The sequence below is a fragment of the Theropithecus gelada genome, chromosome 6 (genome assembly GCF_003255815.1).
Source record: "Theropithecus gelada isolate Dixy chromosome 6, Tgel_1.0, whole genome shotgun sequence".
Taxonomy (NCBI): Eukaryota; Metazoa; Chordata; class Mammalia; order Primates; family Cercopithecidae; genus Theropithecus; species Theropithecus gelada.
In genome coordinates, this window is record NC_037673.1 from 81,596,704 (window position 1) to 81,604,357 (window position 7,654).

A 7,654-nucleotide genomic window follows, 5' to 3' on the forward strand; every position below is an offset into this window, starting at 1 on the left:
ACTTGTACATGTGTACTCAATTTTGTGAAGTGAACTCAAGACTTGTCTTATTGAGCCTTACAAGTATAATAAAGAAAACTGTGACATTATCAAATTGATTTATTTTTTTCTCAGTTAGTTTTCTTTACTCCGCATTGAATTTCAATTGTTTAATTTGTGCAATTGGAAAAGATGTTGAATTTTAAGCAAATAATTTAAAAATGACCAAATCCAACATGTTCTTTTCCATTTATTTTATAATACTGGTAAAAATTACAATTAACATCATTGCTTGTTATTATTATAAATTAATTTATTTTTATTATGATAGCCAAGTTAATAGCAAAATAATTGCAAAAATATTTTTAATCCAGTAGTCTAATTATCATTGTGATGAAAAACAAGAGTTTGCCCCAGAATATGTTCAAATTTTTAAGCATACATATCCTCTAGCTTTTTTTATATTCCTATATATAGTTTCTTATATTTATATACCACTATTCACATGTTCTGCAGTCATTTTTGTCAATATTATTTTTAAACAAGATCATAGCTCTGAGTTAAAATAAGTGGCATATTTAACAGAAATAATATATTTTCCAAGGAAAACTCACCCTAAAAAAATTTGAATTAAATCTATGTTTTTAAAAAAGAAAAAAATTCAAACAAGTACACCACAGAATTAACTCAAAATTCATATTACTCCTACCCGGTTTCTGTATCACTCTTCTGATTTAACAACATTTATCGCTTTGTATTTCAATTATGGGAATTTTCAATGAAATTCTAAAAAAAATGTTTAATTTTTCCTGCTTGATTTATCAACTTTAGACTATTTCTATTTACTTCTTGTGAAGTATAAGAAATTCTGCCTTGTGAGACTTCTTTTATTTTTCCAAACCTTTTATTAAATTATTTTTGTTTTTCATACATTTATCCTCTAATTTTAAGTGATATGCTTAAATCTGTATTTCTTATTTCTCTAAATAAAGACAGACAGACTGGATCTCAGGCTTCATAAGATGAAAAACAAATGAACAAACAAATGAACGCTAATACCCCTACTGTTAGCTACCCAAATTCTCCCCAATTCGACTTCTAACTTCAGATACTCAGACGACTAAAATCCATTGATAAGATTTATCAAATTTACAGTTCCTACTCCAATAAAATTTAAAATGTCTGCGTTTTGCAATATTTTGATTCTAAAATGAAAAACAGAGAGCATTTATATTGTTAATGTAAGTTTTTTTTAATTACAGAACACAACAGTGCATAGGGAAGAAAGCATAAGCATAAAGAAGAAGGTCTAATTTTCACACAGATACTGCAACATTTTAAAAAGAGTAATCTATTTTTAAGTTAAATATATTACATTTTATTGCACTAAAACTCATGTTGCATTTGCATTTTGGTTCATTTGGATCACAGCGTTTTGTGCAGCTTTTTTAAAAAAAAAAAAAAAATTCTGATTACTTTGACCTTTTCCTACTTGGCAGAAGCAGCACAAAATTTTCTCACACTACTGATGACATTATCCAGATTATTTATCATAGTACTAAAAAAATGTTTTACATATTACTGATTGCTTTCTAAAGGGGCTTGCCCATTTGTTCTTGGATTGTTTTTTTTTCAACGGAAGCTCCTGTTTTCCATTATTCATCTTTTTAGAATTCCTTTCTCATTTTGCTAGAGCATATGTTCAAGTTTTTTCTGTTTTCTACAAATAACAGATATGGTCACTAACACTATACTTTGTCTATCTATAAATATATTTTTATTTCCTTTGGTTTTAGTTTTGCTAGTTTATGACTGTGGGTTCAAAGTTATTACAGTCAAGATTCTGGAGATATTTCTGCATTGTTTTATTACACATCATCCAATATTGTTCTCAAGGAGTCTGACGTTCGTATGCAACCTTCTTTTTGGCCATAGTGATTCGAAAACCTATTACTTATGATTTTAAAAGAAGGAATTTGGGGCTCCCACCACCCTGCGACCACCACTGCCCCCCCTCTCCCCAACTGCCCAGCAACCACCGCCACCGCTGTGGCCTGTGAGGACCAGCTGTATGATTAGGCCACAATCTTCAATGAGTAAACATATTCCTCAGATTTGTGGTGTTCTCAGTCACACATGGGCAGAGTTTCTGAAGGGCAGGCAGAGATTACTACCAGGCACACAGCCACCTCTATGCAGACAAGTGAACTGTAGGGAACGCCCCATAAGAATGGTTATCCTGGACACAGAGGTGTTAAACTGAGACCCGCAGAGCATTTTACAAGAGTTATCACCTAGATGGGGTAAACCTCAGTGCCCTTCCTTTCTGTTGCCTCAGTATTACTGGATTGAAGAACTACTGCTTCTTGTTAAGGCGGTTCATTTCCTTTATTATTACTTACAACTTCATATTCAAAGCACTGAAAATTTCAAGTGGAGTATATTGAAGTAGACTTCAGTTTCTTTGCATCATTTCTGTACTGAAATTTTAAAATTCTTTCATAAACCTATTGAATGTTTTCTTTTTTAAACTAAATTAACATGATTTGAGTGAACTGCCCAGCTTCTGTGGAAATCACACACAAGAACATGAGATTTCTTATTATACACCCTCCAATTAATGTGACCTTAAACAAATTTATAGAGGAACTTAAGAATTATGGAGTTACCACAATAGTGAGAGCATGTGAAGCAACTTATGACACTATTCTTGTGGAGAAAGAACGTATCCATATTCTCTATTGGCCTTTTGATGATGGTGCACCACTATCCAGCTTGATGACTGACTAAGTATTGTAAAAATTAAGTTTCGTGAAGAACCTGGTTGTTGTATTGCTATTCATTGTGTTGCAGGCCTTCAGAGAGCTCCAGTACTTGTTGCTTAGCATTAATTGAAGGTGGAATGAAATATGAAGATATAGTATAATTTATGAGACAAAACCGGCATGAAGCATTTAACAGCAAGAAACTTTTGTAGTTGGAGAAGTATTGTCCTAAAATATAGCTGCTCTTCAAAGACTCCAAAGGTCATAGAAACTACTGTTGCATTCAGTAAAACCGGGGTGCCTCATACTAATGCTTTGGAAGTGGAACTTGAGACGACCTAATTTGTTATACATATTAGACAACATGTTGGCTCAGTGAATATGTCTAATGAATCTTCTGTAGGAGTATTGAAAGGCACTTTTACCAGGACACATGCTAGACAGATTTGACAATCTCTGTGTTTCGGTTAGAATCAAACTATTTGGACACTTGGCAAAAGATTTCTGACTGTCAGTATTTAAAGTGTGCTTGTCATTTATACCACTTGACCTTTCCTGAAATTGTGCATTATTGAGCTATGTCTTGTTTAAATCTATTCCCATGCCAGAATCTTAACAACATACAAGAAATTTAAGAAGGTTAGGTGCCAAAATACCCAGCATAGTAATTGTATATTTTTAGTATCATACAGAACTAAAATCCCAGGAACTATGAACACTCTAGGCCTTAATGTGGTTTATTCCTTCAATCTTTTCAAACATTGAAAGTAGGGCCTACATGGCTCTTTGCTTGTTCACTTCATGTTTACACCCCCCACATCAGGTTTACTTAAACACTGATTTTTTTTTTTTAACCAAGTCTTACAGTGATTACTTAACATGTATCTACAAATCTTACTTTGTGCTGTTATGTAAAAACCTCCATTTTGAAAATCTACATTATACAGAAGTATGTATTTAATGTCTTCAGATAAAACAGCCTTATAGTTAATGTAATGTTTACACTCCGAGATACAACTTAACAGGGAGGACTGGAGAACAGAATGGGAGGGGGCTATTAATTATTTTTAGCAAAATATTGTCTTTGTCTTGTGCAGAACATGTAGAATATGCTCTTTAGCTTAGTAAATTTTTTTAAAGGTAGAGTTGCTTTGTTATTGTAGCTAAAACAATTCTTATTCATAAAATTTCTGAAATTCTTGTAATATTTTTCCATACTCATCAGAAGTTGTTTACCAACTTACTTTTGTTTGAATTGTGATGTTTTTCCCTTTTCTTCTTGACTTCTCCTGCAAAAAAAAAAAAAAAAAAAAAAAAAAGTGGGTTTCTGCTAATAAATTGAGCAAATATCTAATATTTTATATGTCTTTTGAGCTATGTAACAATATTTGGATACCTGATAATTTGTTTTATTATGCAATTGATAAATGGTGATGTGCATTAGTATTAGTTCAACTATATATTTATACTGTCTGGGGCTATGTTTTGTAGTTCTGTGGGAGAAATAATTTGTCAGTGTTTACCAGCTTTTAAAAACCTACTGTGAGAGCCTAAACATCTAAATAAATAAGGAAATGGAGAAAAAGGGGGGTGGGAATGTTTGCATGTTTTCTGTGAGGTGTTTAGTCAACACAACACATTTAACCTGATGTCACTTTTTTTCTGAATAATTTGTTTCTAATATTTTCTTCATATTTTCTCCCTCCACTTTATATGTTTTCACTATAATAGTTGGACATACTTGGATTGAACTTTACATCAATCAATTTTCTATGATATTTTCTACCTAATTGACTTTTGCATCAGATTCAGAACATTTTATCAATGTTACCTGACAAAACTTTAAAAGTTAAAAAATTTAATTAAATACTTTTAAAACAATTTTAGACTTAGAGAAGAGTTTCAAAAATAATATGTAGTTCCACTCTACCTTTTACTCAGTTTTTACTTCTGAGCGTTAGTCTTTCATTACGTTATGACAATTATCAAAACTAAGAAATTAACTAGTAAAATAGTTTGTTTTATATATAATAGTATATATTCTTATTTTTGAGTTGTATGAGTTCTTTATAATTTTGATGATAAATCCTTATGAGATATATGGTTTGCAAATATTTTTTCCAGATCTTTAGGTTGCCTGTTCATTTTGTTGCTTAAAACAGACAGAAGAGTGTCTGTCTGTCTGATTTGAAAGTCATCTTCTTTGTTATGCAGACAATTGTTAGTTTAATGTAGTCCCACTTATTTTTGCTTTTGTAGCCTAAGCTTTTGGTGTAATATCCAGGAAATGACTACCAAGGCCAATGTCAAGGAGATTTCTTCCCAGGTTTTCTTCTAGGAGTTTTATGGTTTCAGGTGTTCCATTTAGATATTTTTCCATTTTGAGATGATATTTATGTACAATATTAGGTAAGGGTCCAATTTTATTCTTTTGCGTGTGGAACTTCAGTTTTTCCAGTACTATTTATTGAATAAACTTTCATTTCCCTGTTACTTATTCTTGGTGTGCTTATCAAAAATTAATTCACCATATCAGATTTGTTTGGATTTGTTATGGGGCTCTAGACTCTCTTCCACTGTTGTATCTATCTGTTTTAATGCCAGTATCATACTGTTCTGATGACTATAGCTTGCAAATTGAATTCAACAGTGTATCAAAAAGATTATACATCATGATGGAGTAATAACACATGGATTTGCACACCTATTTGCATGTGTTGTCAGGCTTAACACACGCAGATCAATCAGTGTAGTAATTACATTAACTAACTGAAGGACAAAAACACATAATCATCCCAACTGACACAGGAAAACATTCGGCAAAGTTCAATAACTTTTCTCAATAAAAGCTCTCAAGAGTTTATATACAGAAGGAAAGTTTCTCAACATATAAAAGTCATTTATGAAAAACCCACAGGTAACATCATAATTAATAGTGAGAAATTGAAAGCTTGTTATCTAAGATTTGATACAAGGCAAGGATACCCACTCTCATCACTTCTATTCATCATAGTACTGGAAATATGATCAAAATCAATCAAACATACCTATATACATACATACATAAATACATGCATACATACACAAATGGTATTTACATTGGAAAAAAAAAGAAGTACAATTATCTCTCTTTACTGATTACATGATCCTATATGTAGAAAACACAAAAGCCTCCACCAAAAAGAACTGTTGAAATTAATTAATTCAGTAAAGTTGTAAGATTAAAAAAAATAAAAACATCTACAGTATTTTTGTACAGAAATAACAACCTAGCTAAAAAAGAAATGAAGAAAACAATCTTATTTATGATAGCATCCAAAAAATAAAATAAAATAAAATACTTAAGGATGAATTTAGTTAAGGAAGTAAAAGACCTACACACTGAAAACCGTAAAACATTTATGAAAGAAATTGCAGAGGATGGAATAAATAAAAAAGATATTACATGCTCATGCATGAAAACAATTTATATTGTTAAAATACCCATAATACCCAAATCAATATAAAGATTCAACACAGTCTACTCTCAAAATTTCAATGACATTTTTCACAGAAATAGAAATAAGCAATACTAACATTTGTACAACACAAAAGGCCCTAGCTAGCCAAAGCAATTCTAAAAAAGAAAAAACAAGTTGCAGGCATCACACTTCCTTATTTAAAATTATAACACAAAGCTATAGTCATAAAAATGTATATCTTTCTTTTATTGCCTTTTACTTTAATTCTCTTATGTTCAAAGCACATTGTTTGATTTATAATATTATAAATTTGATGATTTTTTTATAGCCCAGAATAAAGTCAATATTGGTGAATGTTTCATATAAAAAGAAAGCTTATTCTACCTTTGTTAAGTGAAATGTTCTGCAAAAGTCAGCTCTAGTTGACTGTTATGGTCTAGTGCTGTTATGGTCTATTTTAGCCTGTGTTTTTTTGTTGTTGTTGTTGTTGTTTTTCTGTTTTTTTTTTTTTTTTTTTCTTTCACTGAAACTGCCCTATCAATTACTTAGAAGTATTGAACTCCTTAAATATAATTGGGCTTTTTCTATTTCTTTTTCACATCTACCTTTTTTATTGTGGTGGGGAGAGTTCTGTATTTAGTTACATTCACATTTCATTATTTCATCTTGGAAATATTATATCCTTTACCCCTTTATGTTATTTGAAATAAAAGGTATTTTAGCAGTCATCTTTAAAGATGATACTTTAAAATAAAGTGTCATCTTTATTTGTTAATGATTATATTATACATCTTTCTCCTTCCTTTTTCATTCATGTTATTTGTTGTTTCTCCTTATATTTAAAGTAGGATTCTTATAGGCAGCATATATTTGGTTCTTGGATTTTTACCCAATCTGATATTGTCTTTTACTGGTTGGGGAGCTGAGCGAGATTTGAGGTTCCTGTTGCCATAGTTACACTCTTCAAATTTCGGTAGTGATAACTTGTGTTTAAGGACGGGGTTAGTTTTCCAGAGCAGTGCCCGCTAGACTTTTTTTTAAGTCCTCCCTTTGTGCTATGCCTCAGAGAAAGCCTCTTGGCATGCCTTTCTTTACCTATTACTCTGAGCAATTTTCTACTGTTACTTCCCATTCAATCCTTGGCTGTTTAATGGTGGAAGGGTCAGTGGGGATTGAGCATTCCCTGTTACTCTGAATAAGCCTCAGTTTTAGGCAAGTTTTACATACCTAAATCTTAGGCTGAGGCATGATATGTTCTCTTTGCCCTTCCCAAGCTGTCTTTCTGTGTCCAGTGTTTATTCCTGACAATCTCCCAGAAAGTTTTTTGTTTGTTTGTTTATTTGTTTTTCTGTTTCATTCCCATAGATATAATGAGTTTTAAACTTAAGGGTGACAGTGTTTATTGACCCTCCCTTTACAAATTATATAGGGGAAATATTAGGGAGCCAA

The 7,654-nt window shown here is 31.5% G+C and overlaps 1 pseudogene; it reads left to right on the plus strand.

Annotated features, from left to right (window-relative positions):
• The first annotated feature begins 2,520 nt into the window (after nucleotides 1-2,520).
• Nucleotides 2,521-3,034, plus strand: LOC112626777 (annotated as a pseudogene).
• Nucleotides 3,035-7,654: the final 4,620 nt, after the last annotated feature.